This window comes from Macrotis lagotis, chromosome 4 (assembly GCF_037893015.1).
Source record: "Macrotis lagotis isolate mMagLag1 chromosome 4, bilby.v1.9.chrom.fasta, whole genome shotgun sequence".
In the NCBI taxonomy this organism is placed as follows: domain Eukaryota; kingdom Metazoa; phylum Chordata; class Mammalia; order Peramelemorphia; family Peramelidae; genus Macrotis; species Macrotis lagotis.
In genome coordinates, this window is record NC_133661.1 from 202,660,447 (window position 1) to 202,684,443 (window position 23,997).

General features: G+C 39.1%; 1 protein-coding gene and 1 long non-coding RNA gene across 2 annotated transcripts in view; one reads left to right on the forward strand and one right to left on the reverse strand.

Moving 5' to 3' along the window:
- The window catches only part of LOC141522078 (uncharacterized), a 40,693-nt gene extending 25,374 nt beyond the window's left edge, over nucleotides 1-15,319 (forward strand). The window contains exons 2-3 of the long non-coding RNA XR_012478125.1: nucleotides 13,665-13,809; nucleotides 15,215-15,319. This is a non-coding gene — a long non-coding RNA (uncharacterized LOC141522078). The remainder of the gene's footprint in view (nucleotides 1-13,664; nucleotides 13,810-15,214) is intronic.
- LOC141522077 (cytosolic phospholipase A2 epsilon-like) overlaps nucleotides 1-23,997 on the reverse strand; it is a 147,656-nt gene that overhangs the window by 79,884 nt on the left and 43,775 nt on the right. The window lies entirely within an intron of this gene.

The window sequence follows — 23,997 nt, forward strand, 5'->3', positions numbered from 1 at the left end:
TTTTGTCCAGTTTAACAAAGTAACACAATAGAAATTTGATAGTTATGCCACTCAATCAGATAACTAATTTAGGTAATATAATTTCTTAAAATTAAATATTCCACCAACTTTGAGAAAAGAATATCCTTCTAATTATTTAAGTCTAAAGAGCTCAGTTGAAATGACAAGATTAATATACATGAAATTATTGCAAGACAAAATGAAGATGGATATAATTAAATGCTAAATTATGCAGTTTAAGATATTAAGAAAAAGAATTGCTCAGAGAAGAGATAGGCGAGCATAGCCTGGGAGAAAGTTTCATTAAGGGGCAGTTAATTTATCTAGGTTTGAAGAATGGGTAAAATTTAGAGAGATGAAGGAGAAACAAGAGAACTGACCACAGTTTGTCGCTCAGGCTTGCCTCTTCTTTCCATTCTAGGGTTCTGGTTTTTCTCCTTTCCCTTTGTTACCACAGAAAGATCTTAAGTCTGTTAATTATGGCTTTCCTGGGAAACTTTTGCCTTTCTAGCCTACTTGGTAGCTAAGGCCAGAGACGGAAGGATAGATACTCATAAGAAGGTATATAGCTAATGACATGCTACCTTCTCTGACAGAAAACTTTTGAGACCAGTAAGGATGCCCTGAGATCTTAGATTCAGGGACTTTCTTCTCATTCAAGAAGATCTTGAGAGAGAGAGAGAGAGAGAGAGAGAGAGAGACAGAGACAGAGACAGAGACAGAGACAGAGAGACAGAGACAGAGAGAGAGAGAGAGAGAGAGTAAAAATTTTGAAAGAGTATCCATAAACTTCCAAGGGGTCCATGAATATAATTTAAGGGATCTATGTCCTTGGATGGGGAAAAATTTTTTCAATTTTATTTTCTCTAACTACTAACTGAAATTTAGCATCTCCTTCCATTATGAATTTATTTTGCCAATATCATCTGAAAATGGCCCCAAAGTTTTCATCAGATTGTCAGAGGGACTCATGACACAGCAAAAGTTAAGAAACAGAGCAGTAAAGATTTACCAGTACTCTTCCCTCCCCCTTTCACTCCTATTCACTCACTCCCCTAACCTTACTACTAAGCTCATTGCCTAGATGATTTCCCCCAAATAACACTTTTTCTCTATTCTGACAAGTAGTACCAAAAAAATCTATAGCTTTCTATTTTTTAAAAAATAATGAACCACTTGATAGAAACAGAATTCTAGAACATCTCAGCATTAAACCTCTCATCTCTGGGATATTCCCACTCAGTTGTCTCTTTCCCAAACTAGCAAATGACTATAGTTAACACTATTTGTGAAGACAAACTAAAATATATTATTTATAAAGCATTTAGCACAGTTCTTGGCTCATATCTCTGGTTGTTTTCAATTGTGTCCAACTCTTTGTGACCCCATTTAAGGTTTTCTTGACAAAGATCCTGGAATTGTTGGCCATGTCCTTCTCTAGTTCTTTTGTCAGATGAGGAAAATGAGGCAAACAGGGTTAAATGACTTGTTCAGGGTCAGATTTGAACCTCAGGAAATAATCTTCCTGACTCCAGGCCTGAAACTCTTATCCACTTCATCACCTAGCTGCCCCATTTGTTTCAAAGTAGTATGGTACTTAATAAATTCTCAATCCTTTCCCTTACCCTTAAGCCTAGAAGGAAAAGGTTTCAGATTCTAGAGATGGACTCTAAGGGGAGAAAGGAATTATAGAATGACTGTTTTAGGCTCTGTAGTCTGAGAGGATTCTAAAGACAGAGTGACCCAATACTTCTTGTGCCTAATGGACCAACTACAAGTCCTTCTCTTGCTTCCTTAGCTGCTGCCTGAGCTCTGAAAGGCCTATCTTGGCTTCCCCTTCTCTAGTTCTTTACATCTCTGCACCATCAAAAACCTGGTCTAGTTTGGTCTAACTGAAACCCACTCAAACTGGTTTCTTTTCTTTTTTTTTAATTTCTTTCTTTCTTTCTTTCTTTCTTTCTTTCTTTCTTTCTTTCTTTCTTTCTTTCTTTCTTTCTTTCTTTCTTTCTCTTTCTTTCTTTTTCCAGCTACATGCAACAGTCATTTTTACCAATTAGTTTGGTTTTTTTTTTAGGTTTTTGCAAGGCAAATGGGGTTAAGTAGCTTGCCCAAGGCCACACAGCTAGGCAATTATTAAGTGTCTGAGACCAGATTTGAACCCAGGTACTCCTGACTCCAAGGCTGGTGCCCTATCCACTACGCCACCTAGCTGCCCCTTTACCAATCATTTTTGCAAGGTTTTGAGCTTTACATTTTTTTCTTTCCCTCCTCCTCAGAATCAAATTAATATAGACTCTACTTGTATACCCCTGCTAAACATAGATCCAATATCGCTCATGCTGTGAAAGAAGAATCAAATTCAAATGAAATAAAAAACATTAGAGAGAAAAAACAACATAATACTTAAGACAACTTTTAAAAATTGAATATAGTAGGCTTTGATCTTCATTTAAACTCCACAGTTTTCTCTGATTATGGATGGTATTTTCCTTCACAAGCCTTTTAGAATTGTCTTTGATTATCATACTGCTGAAATGAACAAGTCCCTCATGGTTAATCATCATTCACTGTTGCTGTTAGGGTGTGCAATGTTCTTCTGGTTCTACTCATTTCATTCAACATCAATTCATGCAAGTCTTTCCAGGCTTTTTAAAAGTCCCATCCCTCATGATTTCTTGTAGACCAATAGTGTTACATCACATTCTTATACCATAATTTGTTTAGCCAGTCCCCAATTGATGGGCAACCCCTCAATGTCCAATTCTTTGCCACTATAAAAAAAAAAGAGCTGCTATGAATATTTTTGCACATGCAAGATTTTTGTCCTTTTTTGTGATCTCTTCAGGATATACCTAGTAGTGGTATTGCTAAATCGAAGGGTATGCATGGTTTTATTGTGCTTTAGGAATAAGTCCAAATTGCTCTCCAGAAAGGTTGGATCATTTCTCAATTCCATCATTAATGCATTAGGGTCTCAGTTTTCCCATATCCCCCTCCAACATTGATCATTTTTCCTTTCCTTTTTAGTCATATTGGCCAATCTAATAAGGATGAGGTAGTACCTCAGAGTTGTTTCAATTTGTATTTCTCTAATCAATAATGATTTAGAGCAATGTTTCATATGGATAGCTTTGAATTACTTGAATATAGAATTTCCTTTCTGTCAGGGACCCAGCTCTGGACTCTGGACCCTCAGATTAAAAGTCTGATGCTCTACCGACTGAGCTATCCAGACAGCTCAGGATAGAGATAGGTCCCCGAGCACCTTTCCATATTCTTTGACCATTTATCAATTGGAGAATGACTTCAAACTAGCTTCTTTTCAAAACGTTCCATTACCAAGAGGGTAACCACTTAGATGATGAATTCTTTGGTCATTTATAAGTCTTAAAACAAAGAAAAAATTCTTATCTCAAGGGCCACCATTAAATAAGCCTTTTGCAAAGTTTAAAGTGACCTTTTATTAATAATATTAGAATACCAGAGCTAGAAAGACAAAGATTAAAAGAATTGTATAGAGCTTTGCAAAATTGTCTCCAATTGAATCTGCCTCCTGGCAGCTTCCCATTTACAGAGAAGTTTGCTCTGGTTTTCCATCCCTGGTATACTATTCTAAAGAAAAATAACCTTGAGGTGCTTTGAGAAATTACAGAGCTACTGGATAGTGTAAACACAGAACAAATGGATTCATTATTTATGTATTTATTTTATATCTTCAAATCTCCATGTTTAACAGGGATGTTCCCTCTTTGTTCAGAAATATCTTTCTGTATATATGTCTTACTAATGAATGTTGTCAGCTTTTAGAGAGCGTAATCAGGGGCTGAACTAAAGTTATCTGGAGTGATGGCCCTCTTAGCTCTTGCCATTCAGTCTGGCATCATTAAATAGCCACAGCAAAGCACATGATGGGTGTGGGTACAGATATGTCTTAAAATTCAGCCTATTGAAAGTGTCCTATACAGCTTAGTAAACAAACCATCCCCTTTCCTGAGCTTGTGCCTACCTTTTTCCTGTCATTCCTCTCCCTTTCCCAAGTTACCTCTCCTTTCATCTGAGATCCTCTTTTCCTTTCCTTCTCTAATCTCCAGACTTTTTAGTTCTTTACCAAAAACAAACAAATAGAGTTTTATAATGCCAAATTTCAGTAGACAGGTCAGAAAAGGGGTTCTTTAACAAAGTAATGCTCATTCACTGGGAATGACTTTGTGGTATCTGAATAGTATGATATGTTGACAATCTGTAAGAAATGAGGCTCTAAATCTATGAGTCTATGATGAATATGATAAAGACAGAAAAACCTGGAAAGACTTATATGAACTAGTGCAAACTGAAAGAAGTAGAAATAGGCAAACAATATACAAAATGGTCTCAATGATGTAACTGAAAAGAATAACAAAAAAAAAATGGAAACTGAAGGTTAGGAAATTATCATAATGAACCTGGTTCCAAAGGGGTGTGTATGTGATATCAGTAAGAGAGAGAGAGACAGAGACAGAGCCAGAGATGGTGGGGAGAGGGAGGGAGAGGGGAAAAGGGGGTGAGAAAGAGAGATAGGAAAAGACAGAGAAAGGGAGGGAGAGAGATGGATGGATAGATACTCAGATAATATACATTATTAAGCTCTTATTATGTTTTAGGAATTGGTCCAACAAATTCAAGCCAGAAAGTTTGTCCTTTGAGCAAGCATAATAATGCCTATTTTCAAGGGATTTATCCAATGGGGAAAGATAACACATAAAAAACAGTTGGAAATGGGAAAGGGGATTTGGAAGAGGAAGAGGGTGTGAGGTAGATAAAGATGCCTGGAAAATGGAAAGACACCTGATTCCTGGCAAAATAAGGTGAGATTTCACTTTATGAGAATCAGGTATCCCAGAGATATTATCTAAGTGGGGGAAAGGAAGAGAGGGAGAAGTGGGAGGAGATGGGGATGATGACTAGAAAGGAGCAACATGGTATGGAGAAGACACTTCTCCCTTCATGTCAGACTTTTTTATATTGCTTGGTTTTATGTTATTTGATTTTCTTTTTTTCTTGGTTATAAATTGCTCATTTTTTAAAACATGAAAAAATAAATATACAATAATTGTCAAAGACATATCCATTAAATTAAAAAAAAAAGAAGTGGTGAAGAGGAGAAGGGGAAGGAAGGGGAAGGAAGATGAGGAGAAAAGGGACACCACTTTCTGAACTTCATATCTATTTACACCCATTTGCCTATATTGCTATACTCACCACTCTACCAAAATTGTTCTTTCAAAAGTTATCAACGACCTACAAATTACAATTAATGAAGTGTCATTATCATCCCCTTTTCCAGATGAGGAAACTGAGGTCCAGAGAATTTGAATGATTTATCCATGATCACATAGCTAACAAGTAGGATTTCCACATTTCCAAACTGCCTCTATGATATCTCCAACCAACAGGCACCACCTCAAATTTCACTCATCCAAAATCAGTTTACGGATTATCTGCTCCTCCTTCTGACCTTTGTTTTGGTCTGTGGCATCATCATCTATTCAGACTCCTATATTTGTAGTCTTGGGATTATCTTTATTCTTCTCCCTCTTCATTGTTGTTAACATATTTCCATGTCTATTGAATCTCTTTCTGTAATATTTCTCATATCCATTCTCTCCTCTCTATTTCTCAAGACCAGTACTTGAATGCAGGTTTATCCTCCTTCTCTCTATTCCTTGGGCAATCCCTTTTTTATTACATCCCCAAACTAACTTTCTTATATACAAATATGTCCATGTCATTCCTTTGCTTAAAAAAAAGAAAAAAAAAAAAGACCAGGAACACTCTAGTACATCCTGAGTAAACTCAAACACCCTTGCCTGACATTAAAAGTCTTCCCCAATCTGACATCATCCAACTTTTCTGTTTTATTTCATGATTCTCTATTCTATAGACATGAAATGTATGAATTACAAGGGCAAAGGAAAGTAAGTTTATTGACATACAATAAGTCTTACAATTTTGTATATTAATTTTTTAAAAATCTTCTCTCTGTCCTTTTGCTGCAGTCACTTGTTTTGCATGATTTGACATTGAGTTTATAAGATTTTGACACATGTTCTTTCATTCTTTACTAAGAAACCATACATCATGTTGGATATTGATCAACAGAACATTTATTAAGGCCTATACAAAAGAGAGGCAAAGATACTCCCTACCCTCAAGGAGTTTAATGGGGAAGATAACATGCAAATATATACACAAAGCAAGCTACATAAGAATAAATAGGAAACAATTTACAGAGGGCAGGCACTAGGATTAAGAGGGAATAAAAAAGGCTGTCATTAAAAGAAGGGATTTTGGTTGGGACTTTCTGGAAGGTTGGGAAGGGGGGTCAGTTGCATAAGTGGAGGAGGAGGGAGAGCATTCCTGGCATGATAAGCTAGAGACAATTCAGGAGAAGGTAGACAATGAGATAAAGAACCTCTGATTATACCATACAAAGATCAGCTGCAAAAAATGAGTAATGTTTAGCTTACAAAAGAGAAAAGTGATGTGGGAATTTCTTTTGTTTGACCATACACATGTAATGAGTTGATTTTCTTGCTTTCTTAATATGCATGGCAGCAGGGGTGGGGTGGGGATGTGGAGAGTAGGGTGTAGAAAGGGAAAATTTAGAAATGAAAACAAAATTGACTTGAGAAAAAATAATGAAATAAATAAAGCATTTAGAGGTGACAAAAATAATAGATTACATTTATATAGTGCTTTTGGTATATCATCCTATTTGAGGTTGTTTCATCATCATCCCCATTTTACAGATAAAAATTTGAGGTTGAAAGAGGGTAAGGGATTTATTCTGTGACACCAAGTTATACAACTAGCAAGTGTCAGTCAGGATTCAAGGTCATCTTCCTGACTCCATGTCTGACATTCTCATTCTTTTTTCTTAACGAAGCTTTTATTTTATTTTTTCCAATTATATGCAAAGATAGCTTTCAATATTCATTCATCCTTTTGCAAGCTTTTGAGTTCTACATTGTTCTTCCCTCCCCCTTTGCCATGGCAGCAAACCATCTGTTATTGGTTGCACATGTACAATCGTGTTTAACATGTTTCCATATGCATCGTACTGTGAAAGAAGGATTAGAGGAAAAAAAAGGCATGAGGGTAAAAAAAGAGGAAAGAGGAAAAAAAACCACGAGAGAGAATGAAACAACATAAAAGAAGTTTTAAAAAGTGAACATAGTATGTTTTGCTCTGCATTCAGATGCCCTAGTTTTTTCTTTTGAATGTGACTCTCTCATTATTGATGCTTCCTCATTGCCTGAGAGCTATCCTTTGTCATGTGAAGAGGGATTAGATTTGTTCCTCTAGGCCTATGAAAACAGAATTAGGAGCAAAGAGCAGAAAGCAGTGGCAGAGAAACAGATTTCAGAAAAGTTTCTGAATGATGAGAGCTGTCCAAAACTGGAAAATGCTGCCTCAAGTAGTAATTGATTCCCCTTCCTAGAAACTTTGAAGCAAAGACTGGATAATCATTTCTTGGGGACAAGGCAGAAAGGGATTTTTAGACAGGTATCTTTTGCAAAGAAGCCTTTCCTGACCCCTTAATGCTATTGCCTTACATCTCCTATCTCCAATTTATTCCATCTGTATCTTGTCCATAGTTTGAATGTTATCTCCTCCAGACTGTGAGCTTCTTAAGAGCAGGGACAGTCTTTTATTTCTCTTTGTATTCCAAACCCTTAGCATTAGTGCCTAGAATGCAGTTGGTGCTTAATAAATGTTTGTTGCCTATTGACTGAGTTCCAAACTAAACTAGTTAAATCTCTTCCAGGGATTTCAGCTCTTTTTTTTTAAAAGACAATTTGGATTAAATGACTTGTTCAGGATTACACAGCTACCTCTACAAGTGTCTGAGGCTGGATTTGAAGTCTGGTCCTCTTGCCTCTGGCTCTACCCACTGTGCTACTTCTCTACACATGTTTAAGTTTTTGCTTGGAGATGTGATTTCATAAATGTAGGCCTCAATGCAAGCAGCAAAGCAATGCAGTAAATAAAGCACTGGCCTGGAGTCAGAAAGACCTGAGTTCAGCTCCAGCCTCAGATACTTGCTAGCTAGGTGACTATGGATAAGTCATTTGACCCTATTTGCCTCACTTTCCTCATTTGTAAAATGAGCTGGAGAAAGAAATGGCAAAGCACTCCAATGTCTATGTCAAGGAAAAAAACCAAATAGGCTCACAAAAAGTCATATACAGCTGAAAAACTACTGAACAACAAAGATAGCCAAATGATATTTTCTTTTAAAACAATAACATCATTTAAAAGTGAACAAAGTTATTAATTAGCACTTTTTTTCAGTTTATTCTGGTAAAAATTTATACTATTAGTAAGATAAATTGATAGAAATCTAAATTTTTTCTACTCGTATGCATTTTTAGCATCTTGACATGAGTAACTAAGTTGTTTTCTAAAAGCTCATATATCAAAGAATTTCCAATCTCATCAGTATGGGCAATCCCTTGTGCTGTTCTTGACTATATCCTTCCAAAAATTTCTCCATAAAGGACCATAAAGGACCTAATAATTTCTTGAGCAATGATTCTGTCTCATTGGACAAACTGTAAGCTCCCTGAAGGCAAACACTAAGCTGTCTTCTTTTTTCTTGTATCCTATTCAGCATTAGCACAATGTTGGACTCAGTCAGTGAATAAAGTATTTATTATATGCCAGATACTTTGAGGATAGGAAGTTGTAGGGAGCAGCTAGGTGGACAGAGCACTGACCCTGGAGTCAGGAAGACCTGAGTTCAAATCAGACCTCAGACACTTAATTGCCTAGCTGTGTGACCTTGGGCATGTCACTCAACCCCATTGCCTCACCAAAACAACAACAACAACAACAACAAAAAAGAAAGACAGTTGCTACAGATTACAAACTCAATGAAATCCAATTCTTCTGAATAATTCATGAATAAATATTTGGTTAACTGATTATAGAGAGGGCTGAACCAAATGACAGGTTGAGATTCTTCATTTTCATTCCCTGAGAACTTTGTACAAACACCAACATAGTTAAAATGTCAGGAACTACCACCTCCCAGAGATTATTTCTATATTTATATAGCACCTTTTTTAAGGTTTTTGCAAGGCAAATGGGGTTAAGTGGCTTGCCCAAGGCCACACAGCTTGGTAATTATCAAGTGTCTGAAACCGGATTTGAACCCAGATACTCCTGACTCCAGGGCTGGTGCTTTATCCACTGCGCCACCTAGCCGCCCCTATATAGCACTTTCAAAGTATTCTTCGTTTATTATCTCAATTGTTTTTAATGGCCTAGTTGGTTATCTCTACCACAAGATGGGTGCTACCTCATGATTATTTAAGGATCATAAATTGAGTGCAGGAAAGGATCTCAGAAGCCATATCCTCATCATTTTTCAGATGAGGAACTGAGATTCAAAGAGGGTAATGATTTGCCCAAGGTCAAACATGGAGGAAGAACCAAGATTCACATTTCCAGGTCCTCTGATTCCATAAAATGTGATCATCATATTAGAACCATACCATAAAAATGTGATCATCATATTAGAGCCTCTCTCCTACCCTGAATACAGTTTAATTTGATTACAATTTAATTATGCAAATCAACTTAAAATGTAATTTAATTCAATTATTCAACAAATATTTATTGAGGGTCTACTAAGTTCCATATTCAAAAGCTACAAAAACAAAAATGAAATATTTCCTCTCTTCAGGGAGTTCCCATTCTACTGGTAGAAAACAACATGTATAATACAGAGGAGCAGATAGAACTGATAGGGAAACATGCCCTTTGCCTCTCTACAGAATTTTAGATACAGAATTTAGACACCAAATAAGCAAGCATTTGTTCATCATGACTACCTGTCAAGTCCTGTGTTAAAGGGAGATACAAAGAAAGGCAAAAAAAGCAAACAAAAAACCCAACCCTGAACAGCCCCTGTTTTCAAGGTTCTCGAAGTCTAATGCGGAAGACAAAACTATGGACAAACAAGCTTTCTCACTCTCCTTGTCTTCTCTGTCTCTCTGAGTCTTTCTCTCTCTCTCTCTGTCCATCTTTCTCTTTCTCTCTCTCTCTCTATTTCTGTCTCTGTCTCTTTCTCTCCAACTCTCTCTCCTTCTTTCTCTTTCTCTCTGTCTGCCTCTCTCTCTCTTTCTCTCTCTCTGTCTGCCTTCTCTGTCTCTTTCTCTCTCTTTTCTCTTTGTCTCCCTCTCTCTCTTTCTCTGTCTTCTCTGATTCTTTCTCTCTCTTTCCTCTTCCTCTCTGTCTTTCTCTCTGTCTTCTCTGTCTGTCTCTTTCTGACTCTCTTTCTCTCTCTTTTCTCTTCCTCTGATTCTGTCTTTGTCTCTTTCTGTCTTTCTACCTCTTTGTCTCATATCTTTCTCTCTAATTTTATATTTATATCTATATATATGTACAAAGATATATACACACTCATAGCTTGTTTATATATGCATGCATACACACACACAAATTAAATTGGAAATAAGCCCAGAATGAGTACACTGAGATTGAAGAGAACTCAGAAAAGCTTTTGGCTGAAGGTGGTTTTAGCTGAAACTTAAAGGAAACTAAAAGATGGAGATGAGGATAGGGAGAGTTCTAGGGATAGGGGACAATCAGAGAGAATGCATGGAGTTTGAAGATAGATGGTCTAGTGCAAGGACCAACATGGAGGCCCAGTGCCTCTAGATTGCCAAATGCACAAAGGGGAGTGAGCGCAAGACAACTGGAAAGGCAGGAATGGTCTTAAAAACTTAACAGAGGATTTAATATTTGATCCTGAAAGTAATAGGAAACCACTGAAATTTATTTGAATAGGGCACATAGTCAAACCTGTGTTTTGGGAAGATAAATCCAGAAGCTAAACGGAGAATGAAATGGAGTGGGAAGAGATTTGTGGCAGGCAGACTAACTAGCTGGTTATTGCTATTGTTATAATACAGATTTGGGTGACAAGGGCATGGATCAGAGTGGTGTCAGTGCCAGGACAGAGAAGGGAGCACATGTGAGAGATGTTTTACCTGAATGATGCTTATTTGTTATGAGAGAATTCTATTGGGGTTGAGAAAATCACTGAGAAATGATAGCAACATTAAAAGGGAGAGGGGGAAAAAAACAAAAGCTAACTAGTCCAAATCATAGAGCACTGGACTTAGAACCAGGAAGACTTGAGTTCAAATTCAACTTTAGATATGGGCTGTGTGATCCCAGGGGAGTCACTTAACTGCCCCAGCTTCCTCAACTGTAAAATGGGGATAATGATAGCACCTATATCCCAGGGTTATTATGAAGATCAAATGACATAATATTTATAAAGCAAATAGAGCAATGCCAGGCACATTTTTTGCTGTTGTTTACTCATTTCATCTGTGTCCAACTCTTCTTGATCACACTTGGAGTTTTCTTGGCAGTGAGACAAAAGTGGTGTGCTTTTTCCTGCTCCTGCTCATTTTACAGATGAGGACCTGAGATAAATGAAGTTAAGTGACTTACCCTGGGCCACACAGCTAGTAAGTGGCTGAGGCCATGAAGATGAGTTTTCCTGACTCCAAACTAGGCACTGGATCTTCCCCCTAGTAGGCACTTAATAAATTCCTCTTTCCTTCTTTCTATATGCAAAGTAAACACAAAGAAATTACCTAGGGGATTAAACCTAACAACTGGAAAGATCAGAAAAAAAAATCTCAAATAGGAAAGAGTTCGCATTTGAGCTGAATCCTGGAAGAGAGTTAAAGATTCTAAAAGGCAGATGAGAGGAAAAAGGAGAAGCAAGTTGCCCTCCCTAATTATTATAATGGTAATATCTTGCATTCATCTAGTGATCAGCTCTGCTTTCACACATTATCTCAGTTGATCTTCATAACAGCCCCAAGAAGTAGGTAAGAGGAGTATAATTATCTCCATTTTTGACAGATGAGGAAACTGAAGCTCCGGGAGTTATTTGATTTTGCCTTTGATCACTCTAGCAAGTGATGAATTTAGGCCCAGATTTTTTATAACCACAGTCCTATCAGGACAGAATCACTTAAGATGGTTTTGTAGGAGATAGTCTTCTTAAGCTTTGAAAGGGTTTATGAAATTCTCAAACTATTTGAAATGCCAGTACTGGTCAAGTTCAGTTTGAGGAATGGGTGATGATCAAGTTTTGTTCCAGTTCAACGATTTTAGAAAATGTCATTTTGGTTTAACCTTTTTAATTATTATGCTTTAAAAAAAAAACTCTGGTTTTGCGGTATTTTAGACCATGGAAACTGATGACTTCTTTATTTTTTGACCTATAATTTCTGTTTTGGAGATGTTTGAAAGGTTGTAGGGATCCAAAAAAAAATGTCCAATGTACCATTATGGAGCTCACATGACCTGGAAGCCAGTACTATGCTTTAAGAAATAACATGGTATATAAAGGAGGAGTTTAATTCAATGAATCTGCATATTAGGACCCCTGCTAGCCACATACTGATTTAGTTTTAAAATTTTTGTTCCATTATATTTTTAATTATTTTGCATAATATTTTCCAATTACATTTCAGCCTGTTTTGGGCCACATTCAAGGAGTGCTGTAGGAGGCATGTAAACAGTGTGTTTGATTCCTCTGTTGCACAGGATAGAGAGTTAGACTTGAAATGACCTGGTTCTGATCTTCCCATTAACATTTACTAGTTGTGTGACAAGGAACAATGCATGTGTTACTAGCCTACTCTATGCCTCAGTTTCCTCATCTGAAAAATGAGGGAACTGTACTGTATGCATTTAAGAACCCCTTTTATTTTTTTTTTGCTAGGCAATGGGGTTAAATGGCTTGGCCAAGGCCACACAGCTAGGTAATTATTAAGTGTCTGAGGCCGGATTTGAACTCAGGTACTCCTGACTCCAGGAAGAACCCCTTTTAGTTCTAAATCTATGATCTTATAATCCCATGTTGTTCATTTTATTGCTAACCATTTTTTCAGTTATGTCTGACTCTTCATGATCACTTTTTGGGGGTTTCCTAGGCAAAAATACTGGAGTGAAGCAAACAGGGTTAAGTGACTTGCCTAGGCTCACACAGCTAGTAAGTGTCGAGGCCAGATTTGAATTCAAGAAGAGTTTTTCTGATTTTAAACCTGCACACCTATCCACTGTGCCATATAGCTACACAGAGCCCATCTAGTATAAATCTTTTACTTTAACTGTCTATCTGTGTTGTCCTTCTTCTTGAAGAAGACCATGGTATCAGGGAAGTGATGCCATTACAAGCACATGAATTGGATTTGAGTGATGGGCTGCTGTGCTAAATCACCAGTTTCACTTTCTCCTCCAGAGCCATCTTGGGTCCAGTGACCAGATATGAATCAGGACGACTGGAGATGGCTCTGGATGTGAAGCAATTGTGGTTAAGTGACTTTCCCAAGGTCTCACACAGCTAGTATCAAATGTCTGAGGTTGGATTCAAATTCCCATACTCCTGACTCCAAGGCCAGTGCTCTATCTACTTCACCACCTAGTAGATGAGAAAAATGAAAGCTAGGGAGATGAAGTGATTTGCTCAAGGTTACATAGTAAGTGTCAGAGGTGGGATCTTATCTAGAACACACTCTTTTCCTAAACCCCCCTTCACTTGATCCTCAACCATTCAAAACTATGCTCCTATTTTTCTTTCTTTTCAGTCAAAAAGAGGTCAGCAATCTCTGATGCTATAAATTAGTCAAGAAGGATGAGGACTGGGAAAACTATCAAATTTGGCAATTAAATAATTGATGAGAAAGTTTCAACTGAAGGATAAAATTGAAGCTAATTGCAGAGGTTTGAGAAGTAAGTAAAGAAATAAGAAGTAGAAGCAATGAGAATAGAAAGTTTCTTCTGGAGTTGAAATGTGAAAGGGAAGAGAAATATAACAGGGCAACTGGACAGAATAGTAGACTCAAAGTTGAGATTTTTTTCTTTTTTAAGTATGCGGGAGATCTTGTTTATGGGCAACAGAGAAGGTGAGAGTAAATTAGATGGGGGGGGAGGGGATAATGATGAAGGCAATGTCCTGAAGGGTATGGGAAATGATAGTATCAAGGGTACAAGAAGGATTAGAAAAAGAGCCATTTTTTTTTTTGCCACTGTACCACCTAGTTGCCTCCAGAAAGTCTGGGTCATTTCCTCATAAGAGAATGGAGAAAAGAAGGAAAGGCTGAGGGATGTTGTCAAGAGGTTTTGAACCATAAAGAGAAAAAGAAGGATTTCATGGTGAAAGACCCTATTTTCTCAGTAAAATATGAGACAAATTCCTCCATTGAAAAGTATAAAGGGGTGGGAGGGTGAAATGGACTCCTGCCCTGAAGTCAGGAGAACCTGTTCAAATCCAGACTCAGATACTTAGATAACTACTTAGCTGTGTGACCTTGGGCAAGTCATTTAACCCCATTGCCTTGGGGGGAAAAAACAAAAACAAAAAAGAGAGAGAAAGTACAGGGAAGGGTGGTATGGGAGATTTGAGGGTGAAAGAAAGAAGTTTTGGAACAGTTGAAGAATTAGAACAGCAAGTGGTAGTGGGAGTAGAGCAAAATACACTGATTTCAACTTATGACTCAGTTCTAGAGCTGGCTCAGTTCCCTTTCTATTCAATCATGGCTCTAATCCAATTTCTGTCTTTTGAGAAAACTTTATTCAATTGTGAGGATTGAGAGAACACTTTATTACATTGTTTGAACTTGACCCTGTGTGGCTGGGAAGCAGGACCACCTTGACCTGTTGTTTAGAGACCCTTAACTAAGGAACTAGGTTATACATACAGCTAGGTAATTATTAAGTGTCTGAGACCAGATTTGAACCTGGGTACTCCTGACTCCAGGGCCAGTGCTTTATCCACTACGCCACCTAGCCGCCCCATATACAAGATTATTTCAAGGAGTTTTTTCACAGTTAACTCAAGCAACCCATATGTCTTATTTGAAAAATAGTCCTATATTGGTCAATCAGTTACCACTGCCATGTTCCTTTAATTGAATACAGACATTTGAAAGGAATGGAGCTCCCCTTTTTCTGATTTCAGGAAATTGTATCTGTTCAATCTTCCCCTTCTAACTTGGAAAGTCCCTAATCTTTCCTCCAATTAGAAATCAGATTATCTAAGTTTATTACCCTGGTTAATTATTTTCTTTTAATTAATTGTTCTTATTTAATTAATTATCTTTAATGCATAAAAATTTGTCTCTCCCTGTATTTGGAGGTCCTGTGCCAAAGCTGAGGAGTCCTGGTTCTGATTTGTTCTGCAACTAGAAGACATTACTTAATAAACTGATGTGCTTGGAAGCTTGAACCTTTGTTTCCTCCTACATTTCATCTTTTACCCACCACACAACCAATACAAATATGGATAAGAATCACTTAGGAAAAGCTAAAAGAATTATTTTGCTGAAATGAAGGCTTAGTTGAGATTAAATAATTTAAATTGATAAAGAAACTAATCATGATTTCATGACTTCTAATTCCATTTAGAAGGACATGAACAGGAGAGGTAGAAAATGGGAGCTATCCAAGGTAGGGTAATTGTAAAGCATGAGTAAGTTTCAGAGAAGGAAGGAAGGGATTCAAGAATAGAGGACAAAGTTGTATTGCACTGATTGGAACCAATAGGATAAAGATTGTGAAAGAAGGAAAATGAAGCTGGAGTAAGTGATGATGATTGTGGAGTCTTCTGAGGGACAGAGAGATAGAAGTTATGGTAAGGATAAAGAGTGAGCATAGAAGAGAAGGCCTAGAGGATAGTGAAATGATGGGAGGTTATAACCAAATAACAGCAATTCTTGAAGATGTAAGTGGAACAATTGTAAGAGATGCTAATGTCAAAGATATGATTGTCTTATGTGTGCCTGAGATGAAGTGGAAGAATAGATCATAGTAAGGGGCAATTCAGTGGCACACTGGATAAAGATTGGTCCTGGAGTCACAAGGATTTGAGATCAATTTTTGTCTCAGACATGTGACATTTACTAGCTGGGTGAATCTGGGCAAGTTACTTAACCCGGTTTGTCTCACAAGAAAAAATAGGTCATAGCAGTTGGGAGGCCAAAGTTTCCTTAAAGAAAATATTAGGGGGATAAAGCACAGGCCCTGGAGTCAGGAGTACCTGAGTTCAAATCCGATCTCAGACACTTAATAATGACTTAGCTGTGTGGCCTTGGGCAAGCCACTTAACCCCATTTTGCCTTGCAAAAACCTAAATATATATATTAGGGGTGGCTGGGTGGCATAGTGGATAAAGCACCGGCCTTGGAGTCAGTAGTACTTGGGTTCAAATCCGGTCTCAGCCACTTAATAATTATCTAGCTGTGTGGCCTTGGGCAAGCCACTTAACTCCCATTTGCCTTGCAAAAACCTAAAAAAAAAAAAAACCAAACAAAAAAGAAAATATTAGTATGTGTTTTGGAATCCTTACTATAAGAGTCAGGAGTTGAGACTAAGAAAGAGTTGAGGAAAGAAATTACATCAGACATAGGGAGCAGCCTGCACTAACCCTGAAGTTGAAAGAGAGAATTTTTTTCTTAAGACTAATTGGGTCACAAAACATGTAATTTTCAATTTAAAAAATTTGTTTTATGCTTCTGTTTTTTCCCTCTCATGTTTTTTCCCTTTTGTTGTGATTCTTCTTTCATATGACTAATATGGAAATATGTTTAACATAGTTATATATTTAAAACCTATATCAGAGAGATATAAGGAGGGAGAAGAATGTGAAACTCAAAATCTTACCAAAAAATGAATGTTTCAAACTATTCTTGTATATAGTTGGAAAAATAAATTAATTGATTTTTAAAAAGACTATTATTCCTATTTAAAAGACTATTAAAAGAAATTATTCCAAAAAGCATAATGAATGCATAATCTTTCTAAATCTTAAGAGAGCTCCTTTGAGCATACTCCATTAGTCGAGGATAATAAATATTAAACTGAAGGGTTGATGGATAGATGGAGGTTGATTGAATCAGTTGGTCGGCCCTCTACTTAAAGTAAATAATAAGATGCTCCAGTTCTGATACCTTTAAAAGGTCAGAACACCCAAATCAATCAATCAGCCAATCAAAGGCATTAAATTAGGCTTAAAATCTTTCATTCTGGAGGAATAAAAGCAATTGAATGAAGTGAAATAAAGCTATGTAGGAAGTATATTGAGTTGACTGAAGAAGTCACATTCTATGGTTCTTAGATAAAATGGAAAGCCAATTTGGAATTCAAAATTCAAGTAGTTGGCCTTCTCAAGAAGAATGAGAAGATTCAGTCAAACCTTTCAAAGAAAATCACTTGTGGAAAGGAGATAGTGAACATATCTTTTCATCCCATCATAAACCAGATTGCAAACTTTGAAAAGATCAGAAGATTTTGAACTTTCTATAGATATCCTAGAAGTGTCCTTAGAATAGCAATGATTGACAGCAATGTCAGTATCCAGAGCCAAGGACAAAAAAGACACACTGACAAAAAGAATTCCAAAAGCAGTCCTATGGAAAGTTATACCATATTTAAGAAGGATTTCATGAATTCTCCACAAAAGGGAGAAAAGGACTTCCAGCAGCCAGGAGCTCTGAATTTATCCCTTTACCACATGAATCCTCTAAGCTTGACCCTACTTTCTGAACTTAGCATATACTTGAAGAAGAATGTGCTCCTAGTTTTAAGGAGGGGGTTGATATTTTTAAAACAACTATTCTTACCATAGCACTTTAAAAAGCTATTTAGGTTTAACTAAATAATTGATATGTATCTATAATCAATGGGAAAAAACACCAGTGGGGACTCATAACCTATGGTACAAGAATTCTTTCCCCCAAACCTAGTAAGGCTACCTCTAGAACCCTGAAGGGACAAGTAGCTAGCTATGCTTGGGGATTTGATTTGTTGTTTGAGTGTCAGTTGAGATACCGAACCCAGAGCTAACTTCTGCTACATGTAGAAATTAGGAAGAAGGATTAGAGGAAAAGATAATAAGGTCTATTTTAATATTTCAAATTTAATAAGTATATGGGACATCTAGATGTAGATTCCAGTCTGTAGTCAGAGAAGTGAGATATGTAGATCTTGGAATCATCATCAGAGGGGTAATCCCTGAGAGCTGATAAGATCACCCAAAGAGGGTAGGCTCAGGGGTGGTATACCTAGGGTATTCCTGAATATAGTGGATTGGATATGAAGATCAGGTAAAGGAGACTGAGAAGAATTACTCAGGAGAAGTAGAAAAGAATCGACTTCTGGCTTTTCAAACCAGGGACAACTGAATATAATAGAAATAATGATGGACTTGGAGTAAAGACAGCTCTGGTTCAAATCCCCTCTCTGATTCTTATTAGTTGTGTGACCATAGACAAGTTATCCCATTTTTCTGAAACTAATTTTCCTTATCTATAAAATGGGGGCTATTGTACTACCTGTCCCTACTAGGTTGTCACAAGAGTCAATTAGATAATGCATCTCAAAAAGTACTGGGTCAATTTTGGCTATAATTTTAATCCTTTCACATCCTCACTACCATCTCCATGAGTACTGTGGATAAGTTCACTTATCTTGGCAGCATACTTTCCAGGAATGGTACGCATAGATGATTTGATTTATGCATACATTTCCAGAGCTAACTCAGGGATTGGGAGACTCCAAATGAACATGTGGGAGAGAAGAGGTATTAGATTGCCTACCAAACTGAAGTAGACCTATTATGTATTCCTAAGAAACCTGGATAAACCTACCAGTGCCATGCCATAAAACTAAATTGTTTCCATTTGCATTGGCTCAGGGAAAGTCTGAAGATCACCTGATAAGGTATTAGACAGTGAGGTCCTTTCTCAACATTCAAACTCTACTACAGAGAACACAACTCTGATGGGCTGGTCATGTTGTTCAAATGCCAAACATATTTTTGCCTAAAAGACTATTTTACAGAGAACTCATACAAGGCAAGTACTCACATAACAGTCAGAAAAAGCAATATAAGCACACTCTCAGTTTATTTGAAGACCTTTGGGAGACATGGGAGACAATAACACAGGATCTTCTAGCATTGCGTGCCTACATCAAAGAAGGTGCTATGGTCTATGAGCAAAACAGAAACATAATTGCTCAAAAGAAGCATGAAATGCACAAATTTAGAACCCTCTCCATCCTAAATGCTCATATAGACTATTTGTGCCTGACCTGTGGTAGAGCAGTCTGAGCTCACTGATCTGATCAGCCACAGTTGGACACACTGTACCTTCACTCCAACGTAATGATGCCATTTCGGTCCTCATCAGAATGAAGGACCAACTAATTGTCCCCATGATTCTGTTTGTGGAGGTTTGACAGTAGTCTATGATCTGGAAAGGATTTCCATGCCAAGGAACAAGCCCAGGTCTAATGAGGAACAACCTCTGGACCCTGATAACAAAAAAATTCTGAATCTAGTCTGAGTTGGCTGCCTTTGTAAAGTAACTTCAAGGAGGTATTGTAATTGCTTTGTGGAGGACTTCTGATTTGATAGTGAGGAGATCTGCAAAGTATCTCAATTTCTTCATCTTTAAAATAAGGCAGTTAAAATTCTATTCTGCCCTTCATCTCTAGCCTAGTCTATGCCTGCCCACTAGCTGGTCAACATAAAAGTCACCTTCAGGTAGAGAAAGAATGAACACTGTTCTGAGAGGCAGAAGATTTCAAGACCTAGCATCTTCACTTGCTGGCTGTGTGGTTTTGGGGAAGGAATTTCTATTTCTCTTTACTACAGTTCTACTATCTACAAAATTGGAATAATTATGTCATACAACCTTCTTCATGAATTGTTGGATTAAAAGTGATTTATATGGGGGGCGGAGCCAAGATGGCAACAAGAGTGGATCGTGTCTTAGGTGCTCTCTCATAAATCTTTGAAACTAAGGACTCTAACTAAACTTTTGAGAGACTGAAACTAAGGACTCTAACTAAACTTTTGAGAGACAGAACCCACAGAAGGACCCAGCGAGGCAGTTCTCCTACTCAAGGTAACCTGGAAAAGAGCAGAAAAGCTTTGCTTCCCCAGGTTGGAAGGGCAGCCAGCCAGAGCGAAAGAACTTCAGCCTCCTGGAGGAAGCCCCAGGGTGCTGGGATCCGCAGCTCACAGCAGTGGGGCAGTCTCCTGACCTATGCCCCAGGGAGCGTTGGGCACAAATTGGGGGAACAGCCAGGGTACTGTAAGACCCTGAGTCTCGAAATCTGTGAACTTTGGCCTGAATGCCTGTAAGATCCTGAGTGTTGAAATCTGTGAACTGTTGCCTACCTAAATTCTGCCCCTAAGTCCCTGCTTGGTCAGCTAGCTGGATTTCTGCCAGATTAGCTCCTGAAGATTCTGCCTTGTCAGCCCTCGGACCATGCAACAAGGGGGCTTCTCTGAGGACCTGCATCCAATAAGACCACGCCACATCATCTCAAGACAATCTGCAGGCAGATGCTTGAAACTCCCCTACCAAACCATATATAAGGTCTCTCCTCACTTTACTCGGGGTTCCAAGATCCTAGCCCTGACCTAGAATGGAACCCTAGCTCGAGCTAGTTTAATAAACCCTTGCTATTGCATCTCCATCGTGTCAAGTGCCTCTGTTCTGTAATTGGGGACATCTCTCTCGGACCTTAACATTTGGGAGCTCATGCTGGATCCCCAGCACAGGCCACAAGACGTACTTGGAAGGATATTTAAAGTAACCAAGTCCGTGGCTCTGTATTTGGACTAAGCTGGCAAGGGGCCTAGGTGGACGTACTGCTACGGTCGCCAGCGGGGTTGTGAAGGAAGATGTTCCCCAACCCCTGGGAGGTCATCCTGGAAGGACTGACATTTGGAAATGAGATAAAGAAACCCTTCTGCAGGTCAGGAATGACTGATGTATGGGAATGAGATAAGGTTAACCTGATTTTTCTTTTAGGACCTGGCAAGCAACACTTGGTCCTTCTGGAAGGGTTGAATGCTGACTGGCTATCACCTTTGCTTCTTTTGCTTTGCTTCTGCTTTGCTTATCGCTCTTAATTATTTAATAAAAATTCCAGCTGAGATGGGACAGACCCAGACCACTCCTCTAAGCCTCCTCCTGGACCACTTTAAGGAGGTCAAGGAAAGGGCCCATGATCTGTCCTTTGATGTTAAGAAAGGAAATTTTAACACCTTCTGCAATCAGGAATGGCCAACACTCGGGGTGGGGTGGCCCTGGGGTGGAACTTTCAGGATGGATATTATCCTTGAAGTAAAAAGGTTGATCTTTGCAGAAAAACCACAAGGACACCCCGACCAAATACCCTACATCCTTGTTTGGCAGGACTTAGCCCGAAACCCACCTCTATGGCTAAAAAATATTGTTCCTACCCTGTCAGAACCTAAGAAAAAGGTATTAATAGTAAAAAGAAAGGTGGAGTCAAATGCTCCACCCATGCTACCTGAATCAGACCCAGTCTTAATCCAGCTAGACTCTGACTGGAACCTATTTCCCCCACTCCCCCTAACCCTAACCCAAATCCCCCTCCCCCGCCTCAACCTCTTCCCCCACCATACAACCCAGATCCGGCACCCTCTTCCCCAAGGGTCCCAACCCTATCGGCTCAACATGAGGGACCAGTGTACAGGACTAGACAGAGAGTTACAAAGACCCCAGAGCCAGAGGTAGTGCAAACCCTGCCATTGTGGCCCATAGACCCCCCCCCCAGACCAGACAGGGAACAAGTGTTACAATATTGGCCTTTCTCTACTAGTGACCTCTACTAGAATGCCCAGTTTTCTGAGAAACCAAAAGACCTTATAAATTTGTTAGATTCAGTTTTATTCACCCATTAGCCAACCTGGGATGACTGCCAGCAGCTCCTCCGGGTTCTCTTCACTACGGAAGAGAGGGAAAGAATACAAGGAGAAGCCCGGAAATTTGTACCAGGGGATGATGGCAGACCCACCACGAATCCTGGCATCATTGACCACTTCTTTCCACTTGACCGCCCAGGTGCATGGGACTACAACGAGGCTGAAGGTAGGGAGCGTCTCCGAGTGTACTGCTAGACTCTGATGGCCAGTCTCCGTGCTGCGGCTTGCAAGCTGACCAATTTGACTAAGGTAGGGGACGTGAGGCAGGGGTCAGATGAGAGGCTGGCACCCTTCCTAGAGAGGCTGATGGAAGGAGGGTAGGAGGGCTGCTGTGGTCATGGCTTTTGCAAACCAAGCAGCCCCAGACATACAAAGGAAATTACAAAAGGTGGAAAGATTAGGGGAAAAGTCACTACAAGATTTGATAGAAATAGCAGAAAGAGTTTTCAATAATAGAGAAACCCCAGAAGAAAGGGCGGAAAGGATAAGAGCAGAGGATAGCAGATATCAGGCAGGGGAAACTAGAAGAAACAATAGGGAAATGGCTAAAATTTTGCTAGCAGCGGCTGGGGGGAACCCGGGGAAGGCTCCAGGACTGATAAACACTCACACAAAGGAAGACAAGGAAGAGATCGATGTGCATTCTGCCAGGAGAGGGGGCACTGGGTGAGAGAATGCCCTAGGAAAAAGAAAAAGGAAGGAGAAAATAGGGAAACCAGATCTAAACAGATTTTGACAACCACCGTAGAGGATAGTGACTGAGGATGTCAGGGCTCGGCCCCCTTCCCTGAGCCCAGGGTAACTTTGAAGGTGGAAGGGACTGATGTAAGCTTCCTGGTAGATACTGGAGCAGAGAATTCTGTACTCACTTCCACCAGGGGTAGACTGTCTGACAAGGTCAGCTGGGTCCAGGGGGCCACGGGAACTAAGCCATACTGGTGGATCACCGTGAGAAAATTGGACCTAAGCATGGGGCAAGTCAGTCATTCCTTCATGGTGATCCCAGAATGTCCCACCCCGCTACTCAGGAGGGATATCCTCACTAAGGTTGGGGCTCGTGTATATTTTGAAAATGAGGGAATCTCTGTACTAGACAGAAATGGGCAACCATTAGGGGCAATGAAAGTGGCTAGGGAACCTGGCAGGATAGCAATCCAGACCCTCACACTGCGGCAGGAAGATGAGCATCGTCTGTTCCAACTTGAAACCCCAGTGAATAAAGAGGGCATTGAGCCCTGGCTCAAACAATATCCTCAGGCTTGGGCAGAAACTGCAGGCACAGGATGGGCTAAGCACCAACCTGATATATATATATATATATATATATATATATATATATATATATATATATGTTTGAAACTGGGGGCAGAACCTGATATATATATATATATATATATATATATATATATATATATATATATATATATATATATATATGTATATAGAATTGAAACCAGGGGCGGAACCAGTTTTGAGTTAAGCAATACCCCATGTCCAGAGAAGCACGTCAGGGCATAACTCCTCATATTAGGAGATTGTTGGAGGTAGGGATCCTGCGGCAATGCCACTCATCATGGAATACTCCTCTCCTTCCAGTGAAAAAACCAGGAGGAGAGGATTACAGACTTGTCCATATCCTACGGGAGGTCAATGCCCATGTCATGGATATATACCCTACTGTCCCTAACCCATACACTCTCCTTAGTGCCCTATACCGTATTGGATTTAGAGGATGCATTCTTTAGTCTGCGAGTTGCTCCTAAAAGCCAAGAAATCTTTGCATTTGAATGGCAAGATGAGGAAAAGGGGATCATGGGACAGCTTACATGGACCAGACTTCCCCAATGGTTCAAGAATTCTCCTACCATTTTCAATGAGGCCCTTCATAAAGACCTGGGGAATTATAAGACTGAACATCCAGGGGTCACACTCCTCACACTCCTGGCAGCCCAGACACTTCAAGACTGTCAAAGGGCCACAGGGGCCTTGCTAGAGTCCCTGGGGAAATGGGGATACCAAGCCAGTGAGAAGAAGGCCCAGCTGTGCCAAAAAAGAGGTCACCTATTTAGGATATAAAATAAAAGGGGGGCAAAGATGGCTTACAGATGCCATGAAGCAAACAGTACTTAGCCTCCCTACCCCAACAACGAGCCTAGAATTGCATGAATTCCTGGGGT